This window comes from Pogona vitticeps, chromosome 4 (genome assembly GCF_051106095.1).
Source record: "Pogona vitticeps strain Pit_001003342236 chromosome 4, PviZW2.1, whole genome shotgun sequence".
NCBI lineage: Eukaryota > Metazoa > Chordata > Lepidosauria > Squamata > Agamidae > Pogona > Pogona vitticeps.
The window spans coordinates 78087415-78113875 of record NC_135786.1 but is presented as its reverse complement, the minus strand read 5'-3'; the positions used below and the strand labels follow the sequence as shown (position 1 = coordinate 78113875).

General features: G+C 41.8%; 1 protein-coding gene across 3 annotated transcripts in view; it reads right to left on the bottom strand.

Moving 5' to 3' along the window:
- The window catches only part of LRRC7 (leucine rich repeat containing 7), a 285490-nt gene extending 259534 nt beyond the window's left edge, over positions 1-25956 (bottom strand). For 2 of the 3 annotated variants that reach the window (XM_020795263.3, XM_020795265.3), the window contains exon 1: positions 25777-25956. The gene's annotated coding sequence lies outside the window, so the exon portion shown is untranslated. The remainder of the gene's footprint in view (positions 1-25776) is intronic. The other variant, XM_078392975.1, reaches the window with a different exon arrangement.
- Positions 25957-26461: the final 505 nt, after the last annotated feature.

Here is a 26461-nt window from a genome sequence, read left to right as displayed (position 1 = left end):
CTTAAAACATGACTTACTTGTTCTATTTGCTTTGTTTATTTTTGAAGTACTGAACTATGCTTTAAAATGAGCACAGCCAGAAACTTAGGTTAGCCAAAATCCTCTTCTGTAAATTACCTTGACATAAATGTTGCTGCCGCTGACGAGTCTATGAACTTCGGGCAGGGAAGCAGACTCTTTGCCCTCCACCCCAGATAATGCAAGACTGTTCAGTCTCACATGACTTGAAAGTAAGAGGGGGGGGAACGCCAAGATTACTTAAGGGGTTTCCCCCCTCACTCCACCCTCTTCTTTTCTGGGCACCCACCTGCCCACCCTATTTCTAGTGTGAGTCTTTCTGGTCGCCTTTAAGAGGCCGGATAGGAATTTTTGACCTTCATCCTGATTCGCCTTTGGATGGGGGGATTTTTCGCCTATCCCACACTGGAGAAGGGTTGTTGGCATTTTGGTGGAAGTTTTTGGCCACTCTGGCAGGTATTGCAGAAAAAACAGGTACTTTGGTGTGTCCTACTGTTATTTCAGGTAAGCCAATAGTGCATCTGACCTCCCGGCACTGCGGATCGTGCGATTACAGTGCCTGTGGCCACTTCCGGACCAACAGCCATCAACTAAAGATAGCCTGAGGTCTGGGGGTGTTTATTAGCAGCCGGCTGGGTTCCTGCTGTCTTTAAAACCGCTGGAACCTGGGGCCGGAGACTCGCCCATTTGTTGTTAAGGGGTATTCCATACCTCTGCCATTTACCTGTTTCCGCACTACCGCAGGCCCCCTCCTTTTGCCAAAGGATGGCAAATTTGAATTTGAATTTAATTCAATAAAGTGTGGCCCGTATTTAACCCATATTCTTGTCTCGCGTCTTCCGGGGTTGGGAGGGCAAAGAGATCATATCACCAGCAGCAGCAGATTGCTGGTAATTAAAGATTTTCTGCTTCAATCCTGGAGCTCACATGACTCATGCACAATCAATTTCATTGTACTATGAGTTTTACAAGATTCAGAATAGAAGCAGGAACTTTTTAAGTATCGGCAGTCTCCCTCTGCTGGATGGCTCTAGTGACCATATAGTTATGGTTGATGACAGGTTTCCATGTTACCTTCCCCACAGAAATGAGTAGTGGATATCTCTAAAACTGAAAACCATTTTCTAGCTCTGAAATGGATGTCTGCAAATTTTATAAAAATATTATTCACTTGCTAGTATACTTAGTATATGTTTTAGATACACAACGTGTGTAGGCCTAACAACTTTCCTTTTGAAATGTATACTTTCAAACCATATTTGACTCACTGTAGCTAATTCTAATTTTAATTTCAGTGCTTCCTTCCCTCCTTTTGCAGTAGAAAATATCTTGTTCAAAGAAGAGTCAGAGAAATTAAAAACTATGTTCATTTTTATGGAATTTAGTTGGTCCCAAAAGAGATACTGGCCACTTATGGGATGGGAGGTGTTTTTTTTCGAATTTTTGATAAACATTACTCAAGCAAATCCTGTATCTCCACAAATAGGCATAGAAGGCCAAAACTTCAAGTGCCGTAAACAATAACTCTTTTTTCTCAGACATTAATACTACGAACAGAGCAGGAACATTCTACAGTGAAACATTCTGGAGCACTTGACAATGAACATTTGCTTCCTGGCACTAGGAGTTTTATACATTTGACTCTTCTGGTTATATCAAAAGCTTATTCAATAGACTCTTAGTAGATAATTCTAGGAATCACTCTGGTGTTAGTTTATGTGTATTAACATTGCTCACAGTAGTGCTTGTTTCAATTTGAAGGTCACCTCAATGTTTTCACATCCCTACTGTCCCCACAGAATCATTGTTAACAGAATGACAGTTGGGTTTTTTTCGTAAAAGAAATTATAAGGACAGAAAAATGGCGGAAATGGTCTTTGACACTGTCAGTTTCACCATACAGTATAAGTAACAAGAGCCCTGCCCTGTGGTGCCCTGGTTAAATGGCTTTACTGCAGGGGTCAGGGAACTTTTTTACCTTCCCCGCCCCCAAATTTATATACGTCGACATTACCCCCGTTGGCTCTTGCCATCTGTAGGTGACCCCCCCGCCTCTGCGCTCGCCCGGGACCTGCCACTGCCACCCGGGCAGCAAGTCTGGAGCTGCCACACCACTGGAAAAGCACGTCCTTGGTGAGGGGAGGCGGGCACCACAGGACCAGCAGGTTCACCGGCCATGAGCTCAGGTGAGGCGAGGCAGGAAGGGGGCCTCCTCGCCAGCACACCAGGTGGGTGGGCGCAGGCAAGGAGAGCCCCAGCCAGGGCTTCACCAGGCTAAGAGTCCAGCTGACCTGATACGCCGCCCTCCCCCACACACTTTGGAGGCAAGGAGGGCAGGCAGCTGCCCTGTGCATTTCCTCGCCAGGGCTTGCTCTGCCCGCAATGGAATACCCATCTACAGACAGCACTGTCGGAAATAAAATGCCTGGAGGTAAAATGTCTGCTGCGACCATCCTCATTACCCCGAGGATTTTCATTTTTACCCAATTTGGGGTAATTTACCCCTGTTCCCTGACCACTGCTTTACTGCAATCAAACTCATGGTTGTTCATGATGACCTGAGTTTGATCGTGGCGGATTCAGGTAGCTGGGTCAAGGTTGACTCAGCCTTCTATCCTTCCAGAGTTGGTAAAATTAATACCTAGCTCAGCTGGAGGGCAAAGTGTTGTTTGTATAATTATTTTGTAAATCACCCAGAGAGTGCCTTAATGGTATGGGGCAGTATAGAAATCAAAACAGCATACAGGGGCAGAGGAAGCAACAATTAAAAAAATGGCCACAGCCCCAGAAAGCACAAAAGTATTGGACAATTAAGCTACAGAATGACTTCTAATAATGGCCATTCACACATTTCCTTAATAGATAGCAGGGATTAAATTACCATCCACACAGCAATACAACTTGGAGAAGAACTCAACACGCACTTCAAGTACTAGGCAGCTATTCACAGGTAACAAAAAGGAGAAAACAGCCATGCAGTTATTAAGTGTACATCGCTACAGGGCCAGATGAGAAGCTAGCTACAGCAGCAGCAAGACTCTAGTGATTTCATCTAATATCAATCCCAATGATAACATATTTGCATTTCATCATGTATTTTCCAGATGAAAGTGGTGATTAATCTTGGCAGTTTTGTTGTTTCATATGGCTTAGCATGTAAAAAGGATGTTAAAAAAAGAAACCAACATGCTTAATATCTCTAACATTTTCCTGTCTTACCTACACTATGTCTAAATAAACACTGAAGAAGGTTAGAGATGAGTATTTTTATATAAAGGTAATAGCCAAAATCCTGTTGCGTGGTTATGCAGAAAAGTATAACTTATCATGTCTAATTGCTATACGTTTAGAAATCTCAGTAGGCGTTCTTTGCTGTACACCAAGTCACACAACTCAGTATGCAACATGTAATACCTGTGGAGATTTCTTAATTTATGGCAAAATTTATTTGCCTAATTGCACAACAGGATTTTGTCAACATGTGAACAGCAAAAAATATATACCTTTGGCACTAAATGTAAATTTTTAATTACATAATTATTATATAATTCCCTGATTGTTTTATTAACAGAAGAAAACAATTTTCAAAAGAAAAAGCCAAAGGTCAACATAAAACTGTATCTTTGGATATAATTTATGTTATTCCCTTTAAATGCACTTGCTATCAATGAATATAAAAATCTCAAAATAAGTAGAAAGCATTGCATTATATATAATTAAATGATTACAAATGCAGCAGTTAAGTTCCCAATGAAATAAATGTGAAAAGTTAGTCATGATTCAGATGCTATTCATTTCAATGCTACTCTTAGTCTTAATCCAAATGGTGGGGACTGAGGAATTCAACATGTGCTACAAGTACTTAGGCAGCTGTTCAAAGGGGACAAAAAGCAGAAAGCAGCCAGGCAGTTATGTCTATGTTACTACAGGGCTAAACTGCAATGTTTTTTTCATGGGTTAGTTCATTCTACTTGTAATACGTATTTCTCCATATTGTTTTAATAAACATTTTATTAGTTTTTCAATCTATCTACATTAGTTTGTGCTTGTCAAACATCGTGTTACATATTTTGCTTACAATTATTTGTTTTTTACATCTCAGTGTCTTCCCAGTTATCCCCCAAATTCCAAACATCTTTCAAACATTCAAACCATTCATATACATATTTTGATATATAATATGGCTATTATCATAACACTGCTTTCATAATATACAATATTCTCAAGTCTTCTAATAGCATTCTTATTAAAGGTAGTTCCAGATCCATACTCCAGACTTATATCTAGTTTAGTTTACCTAAAATGAAAGACCACCATATTACATCTTTATCCTGATTAGGGCTCCCTTATTTCAATTTAATTCTACTTTTTAATATAAAGAATACAGTATACCCTTTTACTATTCTCGATGTTAAATATATATATGTTTTCCAACATTAAGGGGCCCCTTCTCGTTTTTCCCTTTTTCATCTTTCTAAGTAATTCCCTCTCTCATTTCCCTATTTTCACTTTGTGTTTTTGTGTCTCTAAGCATTATGCCATCTTTCATGCCGTCTGAAACTATTTTGTGTATCTGGTTTATGTCCACTAGCTCTTTAAGCACTTGGTCTATCTTCAATGGATTTTCCAGGCTTTTTTTGGGGTAATTTTACTATTTTTGTCCCCTTGTCTTCCCTTAGTACTCTCCTCTGGTCCAAAATTGAGGTTTCTTTTAGTTTGGTTTCCAGCTCTTTTGATTGGCATACATCATCTGGCACATTTCCTTCTTCGTTGTTCCCAATTGCTTGTTGACTATAATTTTCCTGATGTTGATTGGATAATTTTGCCTCTTGGTAGTGGGATCTCACTATTTCTAGTATTGTTTGAAGAGTAGATTTTGTTTCCTCCCAAAATTGTCCTTGTGCCATTCTGTTCCAGATGCCCACAAGCTTAAGCCAAAGTTCAAGGCCCCCAAGTCTCACTGTCCAGTTCGATGTAGAATGCAATGGTTGTATCCACAGCCTGATGGCCTAATTTCCACGAGTTTATGCCAGCTAGTCAGTTTGGCTAAATAGGCCTGAACCAAAATTCAGAAGCACCAAGTCTTACAGTTCAATTCTGTGTTTGTAGCCATGTCCTGGTAGCCTAATTCCCACATTTCTGCATCGGCAAAAACTGAGATTCCAAGTCTCTGGAGATAATTCCAAAAGGTTCACTTTGGGCCAAGGTACCGTTTAAAGAAAAATCCACTTTAGGGTTAATTTTATCCAGCCGGGCATAAAAAAAATCAAAGAGAAATGAACAGGAATGTTCAAGGTCATTGTTTCTAGGCGTTATACAAAAAGAGTTCAGGTAGACAAAACACGAGTCGAAACTTGTCTAGTAATAACTTATGAGAAAATTCCCAAATTATAATGTTCTTAAAGTATTTTTAAATGTATTTGAATGGGTACAGTAGTTAATTCCAATTAATCTTCATAATATTTTTCATATCAACTATCCTCTCTCCAGATTATCTGCCACTAATAATTCATGAGAGTGATAGAAGGTTCTTTTTCCTATATATAGGAATTGTATTGTCCAGGGGTAATCACAAGCAATTAGTTATCTCACCCGCAGTAACGTTGATGTTGTATCGCTTGATTGTTGTTCTCATTAGTCGGCTGCCGATGACTTGCAAGCAAAGGTTTGCTTGTTTCTGCCCGTTGGCTGATTAGGGAGTTTCCTGGATCGAACGGAGGTGACCGCCATCTCCCCTGTGATCAACAGGCTTCCCCCCCAGTTCACCACCTCTCCGGGGTGGTTCGACACTGTATGGTGTCCCAAGCAGGTCAGAATTTCAGCCCAGGGGACAGAGCTCTGTCCTCCTGCTGCTGTCTCATCGCGGCGTCAAGCCAGAAGTCATATTTCTCCATATTTTGTTACACCAGTACAGTTTTCCTAGATTTTCCATCCTCCTATAATCATAACAATTCCTCGATACAATTTGGCCTTTACCCCTTTTGTTTCTTACTGCCTTTAGTTTCTCTTTTTACAGCCAATTGTCACAACACTTTAACCAATGTAGAATACAAATAATAAAATTCTAAAGTATTTCAGCTTGTTTGTTCCATAGTGACTGCTCAACATTATAAAATTAAAGAGCAAATTAACAGGTCTTAAATTGTTGTACAGAGAGTCACTTTGTGAATATATGGAAACCTTAAAACCACCCAACAATGCTTATACACTGTTAAGTGGTTATGGAAGTGTGAAACCTGTTTTAGTACTGGAATAGTACCTACCCTGATGAGCAATGATTTATGAACCCATTGCCACAAAATAACAAAATCAGACCTTGCTCCAGTTTACTTTCCATGTAGCTTGCCACACCTTTTTAATGCACCAGATCAAAAGCAACTTACAAAATATGCAATATGGAAAATCTGTTTTAGGCAGCAGGACTTTCATATCCGACAAATTCAAAATCATAATTGCTGCTGTAGTTGATAGTCATGTTTATAAAAGAGGAAAAAATACCACATAAGGACTGTAGAAAAAAATCCCATTTAAACCTTGAGTGTGGGATCAAATTAGTTGATATGGAAATTTGTTCTGTTCTCTAACACCCACAAGTCCCAGAACATTAGGCTGAAGTGCTGGCATGAATAAAAACCATTTGTCAAACACAAAAAGATAAAAAATCACAGGGTTGTCAAGAGTTTTTAAAGTGAACTATTTAAAGGTGTCTTAAAAACAATTTCATTGCAATGGCGATTATTGTATTAACGTTGATATGCACATAGCAGATGGTTCATTTTCTAGATTTGTTTTTACAAAACAACCACCAAAACTTGCATATTAAAATATGTGTCACTTTACACAAACATATTAACAGTCACAGGCTCAAACTGTTGCATACTTACATAAGCAGAAAGGAATTGGTGTAACTTGCAGCGGCAAATTGCTTCCAATTAACAAGTCCCCACTTAGATTTTCGAGTCATCCAAGCAAGTCATTCAACTGGTGCACAACAAGCAATCCCAAAAGGGGACTTGCCAATTAGCAACTATTTGTCATTGCAAGTCATGCCATTTCCCTTTAGTTGGTATAATTTTGCAACAGGATTTTAGCCTTAGGTTCTTGAGGATGAAGTGACAAACAGAAAAGGGATTACACTGAAAAAGGAAAAAAAAAGACGGACTTGGAAACTGCTACTTTGGGCTGTGTTTGCAGATGGATGTTCAAGAATAGCTTTACTGCCACTGTTCTTTCCCCTAAGAATAAATGCAAAGGGACAGCTTTTGGGGGTGGCTTTGGATCTGTTCAGTCCAAAGCCATTCCTTTCTTCTACTGCGATTTCAGGAAGGCTGCATATTATCCACCGCTGGACTAAATTGGGAAAAACTGTCTTGTTTACTCCCTATTCTTCTGATGTCAGTATTCTGTGGATGTTTAGGCTAAACATCAAGTTGCAAATAGTTTTCTTTTGGTGCTTCATTTTTTTTTACAGAGTGCAATTGTTGAGGCGTTAGTCTACAGTGAAAGGGGGGGTGTTGATTGCTGTTTATCTCTCCAGTATCTATACTGAAAAAACAGAAGTAATTCACCTACACAGCATCTCCCCCCCCAAGAGAAAATACATAGGCCATATCAAGCTAGATTATGAAAATTTTTGTCTTACCTGTCTTTTTTTTAAGTCATCTTTTACGAGTTTTATAATACACAGTCATTTTGGCATTTGGCACATTTTAGAAAGGATTATAAGGAATGTTAATCCCCAATACTATGGAACATTTGAAGGAGCTTTTTATAGTTTCACACGAAGGCAAAATAATGACAGCAGATGAGAGAAATCAGTCTCGAAGCCTGCTTTTTATGGAACTAATAAATCCACAAAGATATGACATCAGGATGCAAAGGATAAAATAGGAAAGATAAAAGATGGAACCCTTTATGATAAACTGTGTCAACCTAGAACTGTACTGGCTTTCCCAACTAGCTCACATCCAGACTGGCTGAAATGCAACTCCCCTCATGACCAGCTAACGTGGGTTACACTGGTGAAGGACTATGGGAACTGTAGTCTAACACATCTGGAGGGTTTCTAGTTGGGAAAGCCAGAACACTGGAATGTACTATATGTTCAGTCTGCTTTCTATATTCATTTCCAATTTCCTGTATTCTAGCAAGCTACTTAAGGCTTGATACCAAGCACACTGTGAAGAAAGACATCCACTGACTTCATTGACCTTTGAGTCAAGCCATTCATCAGTCTGCACTCTCCATCCCTAAAGCATCTTCCAGCAGGACTGTATGAACAGCACTGAAATGTGGGTTCCACCTCTCTAACTCCTTATTGACAGAGTAAATTTGATTTTTTGTCAAAGACTCAAGCACTAGCATTCTAATCAGAATCTCATAGCATTTAAACCTTTATTCCTCCTATTTCCTTCTCTTCTTCATTGTTACAGGGATATATTTAAGGATGTTATAGCCACATGTGATAGGCAAGCAATAAAACAAACTGAAGAATGAAGATAATTTTATCATGCTTCCCAAAATTTCAGTGTTACAACCATTTCAGAATTTCTAAGGAATTAGTAAATTGATTTTTCTAACAGATTCTAAACAATTTACATCATCTTCCCCAGCTGTGGCTTGTCAGCCACCATATTTAAACAAGATTTGCAAATAATGTTAATTAAGCATGCAACTGAAATGTGCAGACTGTAACCTTCTGGTGTCTTAATACATTACACTAGCCTTCAAACACAGTATATCATTTGTGGGATCAGTAGGTTCCAAATCTTAAGATTACTGGTGTAGGTTCCCCCCCCCCGACATATAAAACTGAACTTTAGAATGTGAACTTGGTTACCTTTTAAACCACCAATGTTTACCGTCATATGCAAGATGATCAATATTCAAGTCATTTGTACCATCATCACAGAGCACTGCAGCTTTCAACACAGCCTAATACTTTAAATAAATAAATAAATAAATAAATAAATAAATAAATAAATAAATAAATAAATAAATAAATAAATAAATAAATAAATAAATAATGGGCTGGGCATCTTAACAAGGATGTAATCATCACCTTTCATGATTATGCCACTTTTTCTGACTAAAAGTAAAATGCCCTTTTGTAGCACTGTCACAATGTCAGCTGTACTCTCAGAAAGCTTACTCCTATCTTCCCTAGGCTGCCATTCATTCTTCACACAGAAACACACTTTACAGCTGCTCCATCTCCAAACAATTTTCCTTTCTCTATAGCAGCCTTTTCCAAAACATTTAGAAACAGTATTTCTTATGTGGGTACAAGTTTCCTTAAGGCCAAGGCTGACTTCACATTTTTTTATTTTAGATATGACAGCCACTATCACCTCTCCATGTGTGATCTACCCCATGCAAGAGACTGTGACTGTTCCAAACATTGTCCAAAACTCTGTTGCTGGCGTAACACTTTTCATGCGACTTTGGCTACAAGTTACAAAGTCATTGTATATATCATTAGTTCTGTAATGATTTGCCTAACTCAGCATACAGCAAATACCACTTATACTATGTTACCTATAGGTTTCGCGTCATTATGTGCTGTCACAATATTACCCACAGGCTCCTGTTTTGCTGAAAGGAGATACCATACTTCAAATGTGTTCTCTGTAGGGGCCAAAATATATAACACTGAATTGCACAACCAAGTTGTACATCTAAAGCTGACCTAAGCTGATCTCCTCCCTTGAACTTCAATAACTATACCGACCAAAGTCAGCCTTTACATCTGAGATGCTTTTCTCATCCACCATTAAACAGAAGTAAACCCTCAGCTCTGTAAAACAACCCAGTTAAGTGTCCTTCACTTCTGTCCTTCACTGTCTTAATCTCCAAGCTTGTTGGTTTTCTATATTCTTAAAAATTATTTCCTCACTTCTGCATGCTGGTTTCAGGGGAAATCAGGAGAAGTTTGGGAACAGAGGCTGAATGAAAGGCAAAACCCTATGGTGTTATACTTCATAAACATGTAGATGCAATCACAGTAAGAAATGTAGCATGAAACATTAAAGGGAACATACGTTACAGCCCTCTATAAAACTTTCTTGGGCTCCATGATCACTGCAGATGGTGACAGCAGCCACGAAATTAAAAGATGCCTGCTTCTTGGGAGGAAAGTGATGACAAACCTAGACAGCATCTTAAAAAGCAGAGACATCATCTTGCTGACAAAGGTCTGCATAGTCAAAGCTATGTTTTTCCTGTAACGATCTATGGAAATGAGAGCTGGACCATAAAGAAGGCTGACTGCTGAAGGATTGGTGCGTTAGAATTGTGGTGGTGGAGGAAACCCCTGAGAGTCCCCTGGACTGCAAGGAGAACAAACCTATCCATTTTGCAGGAAATCAACCCTGAGTGCTCACTGGAAGGACAGATCCTGAAGCTGAGGCTCCAGTACTTTGGCCATCTCATGAGAAGAGAAGACTCCCTGGAAAAGACCCTGATGTTGGGAAAGTGTGAAGGCAAGAGGAGAAGGGGACGACAGAGGACGAGATGGTTGGACAGTGTCACCAAAGCTACCAACATGAATTTGACCCAACTCCGGGAGGCAGTGGAAGACAGGAGGGCCTGGCATGCTCTGGTCCATGGGGTCACAAAGAGTCGGACACGACTTAACAACAAAGAACATAAAACTGCAGTTATAAATACTCCTAATTTACACTCTAAAAGAGGAAAGATGGTCCCCTTTTTTGCTGCTCCTTAGCCAAGGAAGTGCTGACCCCTCCACTGATTTTCACACTAATGGGATCTCACATTTCTCATGCTGTCGCAGGCACCAGTGAGGCATCTTTTAACATCTAAAATCCTAGCCACCACTCCTTGGTGCCATTAAGAAAATAAAAACCATTCACAAAACCCACATTCAAGCATTTGGCGGTTGTTCCTTTTATTAAAAGACCAAAATGACTTCTTTACGAACTATCAGCCTTTTCAACATACACATTCTCTAAGCTCTATAGACTTAGAGAATATGTCTGTTTTCTTAGAGTTCTCTTCATGAACTCTAGCACTGGCTTTCTTATAAGACTAAAAGCAAACTTCTATCTCTCTTCAGCACTCTAACTTTCTGATCTCAAATTTAATCTAACCAAACTGTCACTTCTTGACTGACACAGAAACCCTACTTGCATAACATTCCTATCCAGTTAACCAATCAGCATTTAGTCCTTTAGCTGCCAGTCAAATTAGCACTCTGCTCATATATATCCACTACACAAGCACACAATCGTCTTCTCATACAAATCTATATAATTATAGATAGATTTATATAGACAGCTGGGGAAGATACAGTAACTTAATGAGAGACACCGGCCTGAGGCACCCAGGAGCTAGATAAAAAAGGAGTGAAGATAGGACTTTAGTAGGTTTCTGGTCAGCAGAAGATAAGGATAAAGAAGGGTCTGGGTTGATGCCCCAAAGGAAATGTTACTGCTGGACAGAATCGCGAGAGTGGCATGACCTCCCTCCATCCGTGGGGCAACCACTGACTGACAACGGAGTCTTCCCTGCTCATCATCCGGAACTGGCAAGGACCAGGGAGAATGGATGGGCTGGTCAACCAGAGCCTCTATCAAGGACAGTACAAACCTTCTTTGAGTCAGGCAGTCTTACTCTGGCAGACAAGAACTGTGGAGACACTCACTGAGGTTAACTGAGAACTCCACTGAGGGAGAAGATACCGAAGGACTGGTGACTGTCTCTCAGCTCACACCTCTCCAGGGTATAGGAATTCTGCAAGGTTGTATTATATCTGTGAATGAAGCACCCTCGTGTTTGAATCCTGAAGTCGAGCCCATAGAGTTTGTTGCAGGGAACCCAGCTGCTGACAGCTCCATAACACTGGAAGCTGACGGTGCCCACAGGCACAAATTTAACCTTAACCAAAAAGTGCTCTTTTTCTTATTTTCGCAGGGAGGCAAGAAATCCCAGAGGGCTTGAAAATTCCTGCCTGTGGTGTCTTGTGGAGTAGTTTAGTCCACATTCTTTGCATCTCTACAGTTAATCCATCAGTTTCATTGCCAAAGGACAGGAAGCATTTTCCAAAAGGACATCTTAAGTGGGATGTCAATTCCAGTCACAAAGGGAAACCTGATTAGCTACACCATTTCCTCCTGCAAATGAGGAGTACACACTGAGGAAGATTAGCAGCTGTGACTGACTTTTGGGAAAACAAGTCTACCATTTTCTACCATTAGGTAGACCTAATCATTATTCCAATATAGATGTTTCCACAGATCATACTTGGAAGGCCTAATAAATATTTTAATTTTTTCATACTACACTTTCAAAACTTTTTGGAGGGGATACACAACTAATCAAAATAAAACAAGTCCAGATAGGCGGGATATAAATAAAATAAATAATAATAATAATTTATTGCACCACGTGCTAAACTTGAAAATGTATTGTGCATGCACTCACACACATTTACAGAGAGAAAACTCTCTTTGAATAACTTCTAAGACTGAATCACTCCTACATTTCAGACCTTTTCTCCAAATATGATCTAACTCTTCTTATTCATAATTTAAACTATTTGTTTCATGTCCTTTCCTCAGTACATACAGTTTGCCATCATTCTCCCTATATACTCTGATGCCATCTAAATATTTGATAGTTGCCTGCTTTCCCCCAGTCTCACTGCCTTTGTGCAAAGAACATGACATCAAATCTAGACCTTTTAAAATTCTCTCAGCTTTCTTTTGAAACTTTTGTAACAAGGATGGGGAATTTGTAGGAGGAGAAAAGTATAACCATACTGGCTAGATGCATTTAGCGGTGTTTATTTATTTATTTATTTATTTATTTATTTATTTATTTATTTATTTATTTATTTATTTATACCCCACCTATCTGGTCATTTCAACCACTCTAGGTGGCTTACAACATGGAGTACAACACATATATAACAATTTATAATGCAGTTACACGATTCAGCAAGATGGAGAGCGTATAAAATAATACAAATAGAAGAGGGGAGAGAAAATTGGGAATTAACTGGAGGGGAAGGCCTGCCTGATCCGAGTTTTTAACTGGTTTTTAAAAGTACCCAGTGAGGGAGCTGCGCGAATCTCCAGAGGCAGATGGTTCCAGAGGCGAGGAGCCACCACCAAGAAGGCCCAGTTTCTTGTTTTTTCCTTCCGGGCCGCCCTCGGCGTCAGGCTCCTCAGCCTCACCTCCTGACTCACACGTGTGACACGGGTAGAACTAGGTGGGAGTAAGCGTTCCGCCAAGTATCAAGGCCCTAAACCGTTTAGGGCTTTGTAAGTGAGCATCAAAACTTTAAAGTCAATGTGGAATCGAATGGGCAGCCAATGCAGCATGGCCAGAATGGGAGAAATATGGTGGTGTTTTCTCACTCCGCTAAGGAGTCTGGCTGCTGCATTCTGCACCACTTGAAGTTTCTGCATCAGCTTCAAAGGGAGCCCCACATAGAGCACGTTACAGTGGTCTAATCTCGAGATTACAAGTGCATGAACCAAGGTGGTGAGTGCCCCCACATCAGAATAGGGCCGCAGTCAGGCTATCCGCCAAAGGTGTAAAAAGGCATTGCGGATCATGGACGCCACCTGAGTCTCCATGGTGAGCGCCGGGTCCAGATGGATCCCCAAGCTGCGTACCCCACTCTTTGCAGCCAGGGTCACCCCCCCCAAATGAGAGGGAGTCACCCAAACCCCCTACTGTGGGGACACCCACCCTTAGCACCTCCGTCTTGTCCAGGTTCAGCCTCAGCCCATTTTCCTGTATCCATTGCAGTACAGTCCCCAGGCAGCGCTGGAGGGACAGGACAGCATCACCTGCAGTTGGAAGAAAGGAGATGTAGAGCTGTGTGTCATTAGCATACTGATGACACGATGCCCCACACCCCCTGATGACCCCGCCCAGCGGCCTCATATACATGTTAAATAGCATCGGGGAGATAATCGACCCCTGTGGAACCCCATAATTGAGACTCCACGGGGCCGAGACACTCTCCTGAAGCTGTACTCTCTGGGGACGGTCCTCCAAGAAGGAACGGAGCCAGGCAAGTGCCAGGCCACCAATTCCCAACTTGGAGAGCCTCCCCAGGAGGATACCGTGGTTGACGGTATCAAAGGCCGCCGTCGAGGAGGACCAACAGAGACGGTTTACCTCTGTCAGCCTCCCTCAACAGGTCATCATACGGGGCGACCAATGCCATCTCCGTACTGTGGCATGGCCTAAAGCCCGACTGAAATGGGTCCAGGGCATCTGTTTCCTCCAAGAGAGCCGGAAGCTGCTCAGCCACCACCCTCTCCACCACTTTGCTCATGAAAGAAACATTGGCGACGGGCCTGTAATTGCCAATTTCATCCGCCGCCAAGTTTGGTTTCTTTCTTATGGGCCTAATGAGTGTCTCCTTGAGGACAGATGGAAACCTGCCCTCAAGGAAAGACCCATTTATTATTGCAGTAGCCCATTCTGTTGTTATCGGCCTGGCTGCTTTGATTAGCCAGGCTGGGCAAGGGTCCAAAGAGGAGGTGGTGGCTCGACAGCGGTCAAGCACCTTGGCCACAGAATCAGGCGTGACAGGCTGAAAGGTGTCAAAAGTTACCAGGCAAGACGGAGCGCTGGACATGTCTGCTCGACTCACTGTATTTAAAAAAGGAGAGAGCTCCCGGCGGATGGCCTCCACTTTAGATTTTTAAAATGCTGCAAATTGGTCTGGTGAAAAACTAGGGGGAGGCCCATCACTCAGACCAATTCTGGATAGGTTGTGCACTATACGGAATAACTCCGCCTGCTGGTTGGACGCTTCGCTTATCCGGTTAGCGAAGTAAGTTCGACAAGCAGCCTTTACCTTAGACAGGTAAAGGTTAGTTGCGACCCTGACAGCTATCCAATTGTAATCTGTCAGGTTCTTCCTCCACCTATGCTCTAGCCTTCTCCTCATACGCTTCAGCGCTCGGAGGTCCTGGTTAAACCAGGGCACTGGCTGAGCTCTACGGAGGAGAGGGCGTTTAGGCGCGATCGTGTCTATAGCCCTAGTGGCAGTGATGGACCAGCTGTCAACCACAGCCTCGACAGGAGTGCCAGCCAGGTCAGCTGTAACACCTCTCATGGCATCCTGGAATCCAACAGGATCCAGTAGCCTTCGAGGGCGGACCATAGCAATAGGTCCCTGCTCCCTGCGAGGGGGGAGGTCCATTACAAAGTTACATTTTATTAGATTTTATTAGATATTTAGCCATGGAACCTGCAGTTAAACCTAGTCACAAGATGGTGAGTGCAAATTTGATTAGTCAGAGGTAGGTGTGTGGTATCACATGATATATAGCAATGCCTACTGAGATAACAACAATCAAATAAAATTCCATACTGTCCACACATAGTTTCTGCCTCTATCAAGAAAATGCACATGTGCAAAGATACATAGTTATCTGTGCCTTTCAAAGAAATCACGGAAATTAATGTATTCAATGGAAATCCCACATGATGGGGAGTTGCTGAATTGGCACAATAATATTTTGAAAATTTTCCCCATAGAAACCTGTTTTGCTGTCATTAGCAGAGTGTGACAAATCCCTAAATAGCTACACAATGAATTGTTGCAGTTTTCAAGAAGGCTATGATTGTCTGTTGGATCAATACACTGTTCTACTTAAAAGGTGGGTTATGCTATTTTATGTGGCAGACTCTGTTAACCCATTACATATAATTTTATCTTGGAGGAATATCCAATACACTTTAATTCTATTGAGTTTTACAAATAAAGTGACCATACGGAAAATGGCAAAAGTGGACCAACATTGCCAAATAACGCATACGGACACTTGGATGCCCAAAATGCTGTACAAGGCTGCCCACTCGAGGTGTGTTAGTTACAGATGGTGTTTTTCAATAGATATACATATTATTATACAAAGCAGCACACCTTTCCTGTATTATTTAAATCTCTCTTAACATGACCTTGCTTGACTTAGTAAGCTATTTCTCAAATCTAATACACTACATCATGTTTCCTTTGTCCTTTATCTCTCATCAGTTGCTGATTACTCTTCCTGTGTGTTATTACCATTTATGGAGTTGCTACAGTCAGATTCAGCGTAAGAACTTGGATTGGGACCATGCAGAACATTTGTTAACATCAGCAAGGGAAAACATGTATATGTATCTCTGTTGTCAATGACATTATTCCCATAATATCATTTCCAGGGTTTGAAAAATTTTAGAATGTCTCACCAGTCAGTCAAAAATTTCACCAGTCAGCATGACCGGACTATAGCCTTGCAATTTATGTTTAAACCCAAATTTAAACTAGGCACTTTCTACATAACAATGCGTACAAACCCAAAATAAATATACCCTCAGACTTGGGTTGCTTTATTACCTGTGCCTGTGGGATCATGAGCTTGTATTTTGAATGCCTTTCTTTTGAATGTATCCAGCAACAATAAAACTGAAAGCAAAAGGGCCTGGCCTTTTAAGGAGCCAGCTCCTTCAGTTGAAATTGGGAGCAAGGAATCTCCATATTCTCCAGCATGGGGCTAGTCTACATTCTCCTGCAGAGCTATATATCTATGTGCTGCTCAAATTCTCTTCTTAGGAGAAGAGGGCTGTTTTTCCTTTGGCAATGGGAACGGGGAGGGGAGGACTGCAGGATGAGGGAGGGAGGGACTGAGGGTAAGGAGCCAAGGAGGGAGGGAACTGTGGCTTGTCAAGCAGTGGTTTTTCACTTGTCACAGACGAGTGGACAAGTGTTTTTTTCAAGCCCTGATAATTTCCTATCTCCCCTATAGTTCTAATGTTCTCCCCTATATTTCCTATGTTCATGCCTAAGTACTATTGCTATCCAGCCAAAATGCTCCTCACAAACATGGTATCAATAGGTGTGTAAACTTAAGGCAACGAGCCTCAGAAACAGCTCAGTGAGTGAGAAATGCTGACTGACTTGCAGGACTGGGACGATGGAAAATCAAACAGGTGAAGGAGTTGAATGGAGTATCAGAGAGAAAAACAAGACTAACTGAGCAGCATGACTGCACAGCACATTTTGTTGAGATTTTTACTTGTTACTGACTATAGATCACATGCATTCCCAAAGCACTTCCATTACCCATCAGTATTAGTGTTGTTATTGCATGCTGTCAAGTTATTTCAGACTTATGAAGACCCTTTTAAAAAGGGTTTCAAGATACATTATTCAAAGAGTGGTTCACCATTGCCAAACTGTGTTGAGTTTCCATGACCAAGAGGAGATTTGAACTTGGATCTACAGTACTGGGTTCAAGAATGAAACTCTGTCCACTACAGCATATTGACTCATTTGTATTACAGCTAGATGTCACTTGGAAGGGATCCACAAATGTTGGCTTGGGCCAGTGACCAGCTGTCATCATTAGTAGTAGTAAATGAGAGGGGGAAGGTGTTCTCTTATTTCCAATGGAAATTGGAAATGCTGTTTCTTATCTCCTCCAAATATCCATAGCACAAACGAGGTTTCTAGGAACCAAGTTTGTGATATCTCAGTTCTCTTCATCAAAGGGTCCACTGAATTTATGGACTGTCAGAAGCACAAGAATTCATTACTAGAATTCCCCCCCTTTTTTTCATAAACCTGCATAATGTTTAAGATTGCACTGTAAAATGGAAATTTTCTCTAACTACTGAGTTAAGAAAGATCTAATCTGAATTAATTAGGGGGGGAATAAATAGTAGACATTAGCACTGCAGCATAATGAACAAAAAATTTGGTGGCAACTTAAAGACTACAAAGTTCTGTTTGGCATATTGTGAGCCCACATCTTCAGATAGAATGGGCTGAAGTCCATGAAATCTTATGCTCAATAATAATTAGTAGTTCTCATAGTGCCATAAACATAATTGGTTTTTTCGCAACAAACTACAGACTACCAACTGGGAAAATTTACTTTGGTGATGAAAGTAAATATGCAAATATTAAGAGACTTTATAAAGCATTTGTTCACATCTTCTGCTTTGATAGATACAATTTCCCTTTTCCTTCCTAACCTGGATATTTTCTAACGAAAACCATCACCTTCCTCCACCTCTTATACAACTTAAAAATGGTGAGGATTACCATTTAATCCTCACGTGTTCCAAACACACACACTGCAAATAAGTAACGCCAGGGGAGGAACAAATCAAAAAAGAATAGCTAAGTATGGATTTTGTTGATGAGCTTTTACTCATAAGAGAGCTTCTACAGTGTTGGATCCAGAGCTGCATAAGTGGAAGTCTCACTTCTCCTTCCTGACATATTTCTTAGTAGCTGGTTCAAGGAATGTGAGAATGAAGTATATAGCACAAACTGAAACTTGCTTAGGGCACCTCTGACAGTTCTTTTCTGACCACCCCAGCCAGCCCCCCATGACATAGCCAAGCCATTCATTAAAGTCTCAATTCTAGGGCATGCATATAGAGCTACAGTGAAAAGGAAGCAGGAAGGTCCTATTGTGCAAATCGATTTCCATTTATGCACTTTTTTTTATCATACTTTGAGAGCTCACACAATTTTTTTTTCAAACTCTATCAGAAAAATAGAGACTGACATGAAAGCTACATATACCTAACAAACAAAAGAAGTCAACAGAAACTTCATAAAGTGACAGCACATTATGGAGAATATTTCCTACCTACAAAAATAAACATTTAAAAATGTTTCAGTTCTGAACTTTTGGTTAAGAGAGACAGCATTCTTAAGAGTTAGTTGCCTAAGAGACACATCCAGTCAGGATCATATGTGGTTGCTCTTTATAATATATGTGTCCCATACATTTGCTATGTTTCTCAACCACAACTGCAGAAACTGGGTCATCTCTCAGAAACTGATCCTCGAACAAAAAAGTCACAGTGGACTACTTATAAAATAAGGGCATAAAGTTAAGTAGTTTAAGTTCCAGTAATTTTGAAAGCAGAAAAGCAAGTTTGTGTCTCTCTCCCACAGGAACCTGCAAGCTTTTAAGTCAAAGATTGTGCCATTATTCAGTATATATCAATATATAAGCTAGTGAAGCACTTATTCAGAATTAAATACCAGAGTCCCCATAGAGGGAACAATAACATCAACAAAATGCAGACAACCATTACTCAATTATTGTTACGAACCTTTCATGAAATATAATTCTGTTTGTTCAGTATCAATGTGTTTGCATGTAAATACAGTAAGTGAATTATAATCTGAAACTACATAGCTTTCAAAGAGATCTGAGAACTTTTCAGTCATTTTGCAAACTCTACTTTATTCAAAGTTCACAAACAGAGGGATCTCTTAGAGACACTTTCAGTGAAAAGGATTTGCTGCCTTAGCTATCATTGGACTAGATGATCCTTAAAAACCCTTTCAACTCTACAATTCAGTCAGATCGTACCTTTTCCTCTAAGGAATTATAAGATCACCCAAAGATACTTAAATTCATTCAGATTTATTGCTTAAGTAGACTTCAAAAAGCATTCTACTTTCAGCAGAATATCACATTTTAAAAGACACTGACTCTTCCTAATTTGCTTTCACTAAACTTTTTAAAAAGAGAAATCTGAAATCATTGAAACTTAAAAGCCACACGAGGAAGGTTGTGGTCTCCCTGTCAAAGCAGATATAATTCTAATCAAAACAAGTGTTTTGCACAATTTATTTTGGTGGATGATACATTGCTGTGTTGTGATATCTTTAAGAAGGTGCCACTTTTTTTCTAACACATACAAACTGCAATGTTTGGTGAAGGAAGAGAGAGTGAGGTTGCCATGGTAAGTCTGCATCTTTTTGTTGAATACTGAAATAAATTGATGCATAGAATTGACACCCACATAACTTGTCAGTACAACTTACAGGTTTGTTTTTTTGTAATACCCGTAACACTAACATGAATGTGTTAAATGTAATTGTTGTTATCCCTGTCTTTCTTTCTCTTTCTAACAGCCCACAACACCTCAGCCCAAGAGAAACAAGAATAGAATGCTTTGCTGTGCTCTCCTTAGGTGAAAATGTCAGAGGCCAAGTACAAAGCATGAAAATGTTACCATGGTAACGACATTATAAATACCTAAGAATATAGCTATATATCTCATATTGGGAACTTATGCTCTAAACAGGGCTATAATACTTCTAAGTGGGCCACAAAGAGAGCCATTCTCACATACCTCAATCTGTTTTGCAACAAAGGCAGGAATGATTAAACTATAAGGACTGGAAATAAAATCCTCTAAATCCAAAGTGACTTGTGCATCACAGATCTTCTGAGACGACTGCCAAAGAAACTTAGGAAACAATTAAAAAAGAAGCCCTGCCCAAATGCTAGAATTACCTGGTTTCTCACACATGCTTCAAGGCAAGTGCTTAACTGCATTTCCTTCATCATCACCTTCACTCAGTGATGGAGGAGCCTGAAGAGGGAAATGTCCTGCTCACATGAAAGCTCTACATGCAAGGAAGAACCCCAGAAAATCATTATTCTTACTGGTATGTAAGCCTACACATGTTCAGGAACCTCTTCTTTTCAGACTCAGCATGTGAAGAAAAAGATAACTGGGGTGTGTGGTGTGTGTGGCAAGACTAGACACTACTCTTAAAGCATGTTCAGAAAACCAGCTACTCTAGCACATGAACAGAGCAAGACAATTTATTCCCATTGGAACCATTTAGCAAACAAACCCTGATTTTTACAGAAATGTAGTGGAATCAAGATCACATAGCCAATTCCTGCTTTCTCTTATTGTATGCTGAGAGGTAAATGTTTTATTTCTTATTGTTTCCTGTCTCACTAAAGAGGTGTCTATGTCAGGCAGGAAAATCTTACTTCCTTCTCCACAAATGGATTCAAATGACAGAGGAACATATGGTAGGATATTCTTGCCTTTAAGTTATGAATGGAAAATAAGAATGGAGAGGGAGAGAGATTCTGTTCCCTACTCCAAAACAGGAATGGGAAGAAATCACAACCATGTCTAGTGTCTTAGCAAGACATCTTAACTGAGAGCCTGTTGAGAACTCTCCAGTCTCTGTGAGAATTCTGGCCTCCATCACAAGAGCAAGAAAGGAAACATTTTGGTCAACACTTTGTGCAAAATACATCAGCACAAAACTAGTGCCTTTCCCAAAAACATATAAAAATAACAAGCACAAAATGACAGATTAATTCACACCACGGTTTATGCACTATATCTTTTTTTCCATGCAGATTGTCTAGAATGATGAACCACAAGGAGCTACACTATGGTTGCTGCAAATGATTACACAAGGACTGTCAAGGTGTCTTTGGTCAAACAGATGAAGTTGGCAATATGTGAAAAACAGCTCTATGTTAAAGAATTCATTCACTTACTAAAAATGTATATATAATAATTACAAAAATGAAAACATCATTTTTCTTCAGATACATTGCAAAAATGTTGGTATAAGATTAAAAATACTGATATTACTTTTAATCATCATCTGCCAGTTAGACAGCCTTTGTAAGCTTTTATTGAAAAAGGTACAATCTGTTAACAAATGGTCTTTACAATAAGGTAATATCTTACCTTATCTGGTCCTCGCTTGACCAGATAGGTGGAATATAAAATAAATAAATAAATAAATAAATTTCACACTTCATAATGCACATCTATCTATATTGTGTCTCATCAAGGAAAATGGCATACTCCCCCTTTCTTAAAAATGGCAAATTGTTAAATCTGTTTCTAAACTTCAAAGATTAGTGTCTATGTTTCTTGGTGTTTCTGTCCCTAGTAAAAAAAACAAGAGCCTTAAACCTGACAAAAAACAGTGGAGAGCCCACAGATTGACTGGCTGTTTTTTTTAATCTATCAAGATGGAAAAAGTCAGTTGATTTTATATTGCCCCACCATCCCCAGGTGAAACCAGGTACCCTCACAACTTAAGATGATTCTTCAAGGTGTTTATCTCTATCTTGCAACTTTAATTTAACTTGACTTTCTGTGGCTTCAACATCTGACCTGTATGATGTTTGGGGTTTTCTACATTTCCCCCCTATCCCAAGCTGTACAGCAGCCATTCTCAACAGGGGCCATATGGCCCCCTGGAAGGCACTGGAACAGACTGGAAACAATTTTTCACACACCACCTTATAAGGTTCATTGTGTGACTTATGCAATCCTGATTTGGCCTACATTTCTTTCATATCTGTTTAAGGCCATGGCCAAAAAAAGGTTGAGAATGAGTGCTCTTCAGCACCCAATCTGATGACAAGTCCCTAGGATTTGAAAACTCACCTTGGTAGGATATTATAGTGGTCCACTTTCCCAACCCTGGCAGTGATTGCTTTATATGATAAAAATAACACCAAACATGCACAACATGTATCAACAATCTCGGAGGAAACATCAGGTTTTGTAGAAATTCAGAAATGTGTAGGGGAAAACACTCTTAATTATTTGAGGACAGTCAAAAGTGGTCAGTGAAGACTAAGCATAGAAGTAGTCACTGGTTCTTGAGGAGGGGAGGACAGAAGCATCAGTAGTGCAAAGGAAGAGACCACCCTGGCATGACCAGCTCATGTCTAGAACAGAAGCATCCCATTATGCAGCACTGTGCTGCAGGTTCTACTAGCAAGATTTCCCAATATGATTATTTTTAATCTCCTGCAGCTTCGTTATAGAAAGCAAGTTTTGCATTTTAAAAAAAATGTGTCCATGGACATAGGTGTAGAAAAAAAAACCTGAACCATGTACACACCTAATAATGACTCAATCTAAATGTTCTCTCCTAGACAAATACTCTTGGGGAAAATTTTGACTGAAATATTTGACTAAGTGCCCTTTCATTTGTGCTCACAATTACTACCTGCATTCAGTATAGTTTTCTACCTTGACAAATGTGTTGTGGGTATTTACTGAGTAGAAAGGTCCAGGAAGGAAATGTAAGGCAGGGTTACAGACATTTCTTTTACACAGACAACTTCCCCCAAGCATAAAAGGAAAGGAAAGGAGAAAAAAAGATAAAGCCATTCTGAGTCACGCACTAATGGGGACAAGAAGGTGGAGAAAGAGGGCACTTGGTGGGTTGAAATAGCTGAATAGCACATTTATGAGGCTGTGGATATTTTTGAAAACATTTTCACAGTAGCAGGAGTGCAAAAATAAAAGAAACATATAAACTAAAATCACTGGTGGCTTTCTATTCTTGAACAAAAAGAGAACTGTGATGCCCACACTTCATTGCAGAGCAATTACCACTGGGGACAGCTTGCACTGCATTGAAATCAATGCCATTCTAGATATGGGCCCTCCCATTTTGTTTTCACACACCACTCTTTTGGTGAATTGCTAAACTGAGACAGATCCAACTGTGGTTTTGCCTGCCAGTAATTAAAAAAAAAAACAAAACCAAGAACAGGCCGGTGTGCATATGTGTTCGAGCTTCCCTTGCATCTACAAGATCGAACTATCTGATCCTTTTACCTGTACATCTTTTTTTTAAAAAAAACACATTTTGAAGCGAACAGTGAATGTTGGACTAAGCTTCTGAATCTAGATCCAGCAGATCTTAATATTGGTGATGACCCAATATTGTCAGTCAGGGAAACCAGCAAAGGTCACCATGATGGGGCAAAGGCCAACATCCCAGCTCTTGAGACAGGTAAATAGACATAGTCTAGCTGCTGCTGAGATGTTCAACCTTTTATTCTGGGATACCCACAACAGGTGATTCACTCATTTCTCCAAGGAAAACCTGAGCCCCATGGCTCTGCCCACTCTCAGGTATACATCTCTTCTCAGTCAGGAGGCACAGATAGGACAAGTGTCCATTTCAATAGCACACCCAAACACAGAAAGCGATTGAGCCAAAGACTTTCTACAACAGAAGGTAGTGGGGATAGTAAGCGGAGTGCTTACTTTCAGATTAGATGTCACGAACACACATTTGGAGGGAGGTATCCTTCTTCGCACCTTCCAGTCATCAGAAACTTCCCATGCCATGCCAAGAGAGAGTAGCAAGGAGAATAGGAAAAAGGACTGAGATCTGCAGTGCTTCTTAGAGATATATGCTATTACCATCTACTCTGTTCATGACAGAGCACACAGGCCTGGCCGGATCTCCCACCATTCATGCAAAGAGCAACTGCTGCATCTTCTGCCCACTCACCTGTGCTCTCCTCCTCTTCCCCCTCTGGAAGTGGGGTCTGCCCACCTCACTGGATAACTGAAGGGAGCCTGTACTGGCTTCTACTCATCCATGTGGAACCTGCTGGTCCAATCCCCCCATTCTGTGTCACCCAAACAAAGAAGGGGAATAAGGAAGGGGAGAGGGTTCCTTGTAGTCTTCACTTGTGCTATCATTCCTACTATGCTACTAAGTGAAGATATTGAGCAAAAATGCCAGAATAGTCAATGATCCTGCAAGGACCACCAGCAGCTGCTCCCACATCCTCTTCCTATTTGCCTAGCTCTACAGGCAATGTGGCAGAGAGGATTGGTCCCAATGCTGTATTGCCTTGATGAGACAACACAGGCTGATGAGAGGAGAAACCACTGCCTCCATTTCCCTGCTCTCCTTCTCTTTCTCTGTGGGATCCTGGCATGAAGGCGCAAAAACTCTCTGCCTGGCTGCCCTGTGGAACTGTATTTAGTTATCGCCGTTGTGCCTGTGTCACCCAAAAGGACCACAGATGAGGCTCTTCTTGGTAGCAATACACTATGGTCACTTACTCTCCTCCACGCTCTCTTTAGATGCTGTGGTTCTGCCTAAGGAGAGTGAGAGTAAACAGGCAGTAAGAATATCTGCTTCTCTCTTCCTCCCCGCCCCACACTCGTCAGTTGCAAAGGGTCCAGTTCTTCCTCCATGCTGCCCAGAGACAGAGAGAAAGAAAGAGTTCTCAAACAGCTATCTCTATTCAGTTGCTCACACCCTCTCTCTTGGTGAGCTGAGCGAGCCCCCACCCACTGCCAACCTGGAACTGGCCCTGCAGGCTGCGAACGTTCCCATGTCCAAGTGCCAAGCAGGATCATCTGTGCTGCTGCTGTTCAAACCAAAGAACAGCTTCTGCCACCTTGCTCCTCCGCCTCATCATCCGCCCACCCCGCCCCCTGGAAATCCACACGTCTTTTAAGAGGAGGGGGCTGCACAGGCTATGGAGTAGGAGGATCATGCAGACTTCCCTCTTGCCTTCCCTTCTTTGCAGTGATGCCTTCTTCCCTTAGCAACCGCTGCATGTCATCTGGTTGCCACCAGCACCCTGGGGTGCTTCTTTCACTCTACCACTCACCCATCGCATCCCCGATCCACCCCAAACCACCCTCCGTGCCACCCGCCGCCACAGAATGCAGGCAAACACCCAACATTATTAAGGGGGAAGAGAGAGAGAGAGAGAGAAGGAAGCCACATAGGTAGCTACTTCCTTCACTCCGGATCGCCGGCTCACCCATGCAGGAAAGCCGGAGCTAACACGCCCCTAGAGCAGCCCCACCGTAGGAAAAACGGCAGCCCCTTCCCCAAGAAAGGACGCAGCCCCAGCGGGAAGGATTCTCTCTCACACATTACAGGCTGGAGCGAACGTCCACTGATTAGAGACAGTTCACATCGAAGGCTGCTATTATCCTGTAAAGACATGGGGGGGGGGGAGGAATGGATGGTCTCCGAGGTTTGGGAAATGGAGGAAAGTGGGGGAGTCGGGTAGGGCAGAAGAAGGATGGCGATCGCCCCCTCCCCAAAGACAGACCACGATGCGGAATACCCTCTTCAGGTGAAGATTTGGGTCTCTTCCCTCCTCCCCTACCAAGCAGAGATCTGGAGAACAGGTATACCTTGTCAGCTGAAGTCTCCTCTCCGTTGGCCAGACCCCCAAGGCAGCAACCAGCCCGAAAGCAAGCTCTTCATCCAGTAAATCCTTTAGGACCGAGCAGGTGAGCGAAGAAAAACCGGCGCCTGCTGCCCCCAGCACCGCCAGCACCACGACAGCCGTGGAAAGCGCGATGGGGAGAAACGGGGGGGCCGAACCACCCCCTTCCCGGCGCATTTGCCAGAGCGGGGCGCAGGAGCGGGACTCCACAAGGGCACGCGGGGAGGAAGAGCAGGAGGAGGAGGAGGAGGAGGAAGAAGAAGAAGGCTGCTGTTTCACATCTCCGCGGCGACGGAGCCAGCCACGAGGAGGAGGAGGAGGAGGAGGAAGAGGAGGAGGAAGGCAGCCGAGGCGGCGGCGGCGGCGGCGGAGCCTCCCTCAGCCCGGCAAGGCTCGGAGGCGGGCGGGCGGGTGGTGTTTTTTTTTTTTTTAACCCCCGCGCGTGTCAAGGGCTTCCTCGCGGCGGCAGCTTGGCTCCTTCGCCGGTGTAAATGGTTGCGGAGCCCAAGGGGGCGGGAAAGGAGGCGGCGGCGGCTCCGGCTCGGGCTCCTCCTGCCTCTGACCGAGCCCCCTTCCCTGCCGTTCTCCTAAGGTGGGAGCCGGAGAGCTTCGAAGGGGAGCCCCCGTGTCCGGCTGCCCCAACAGCGGGC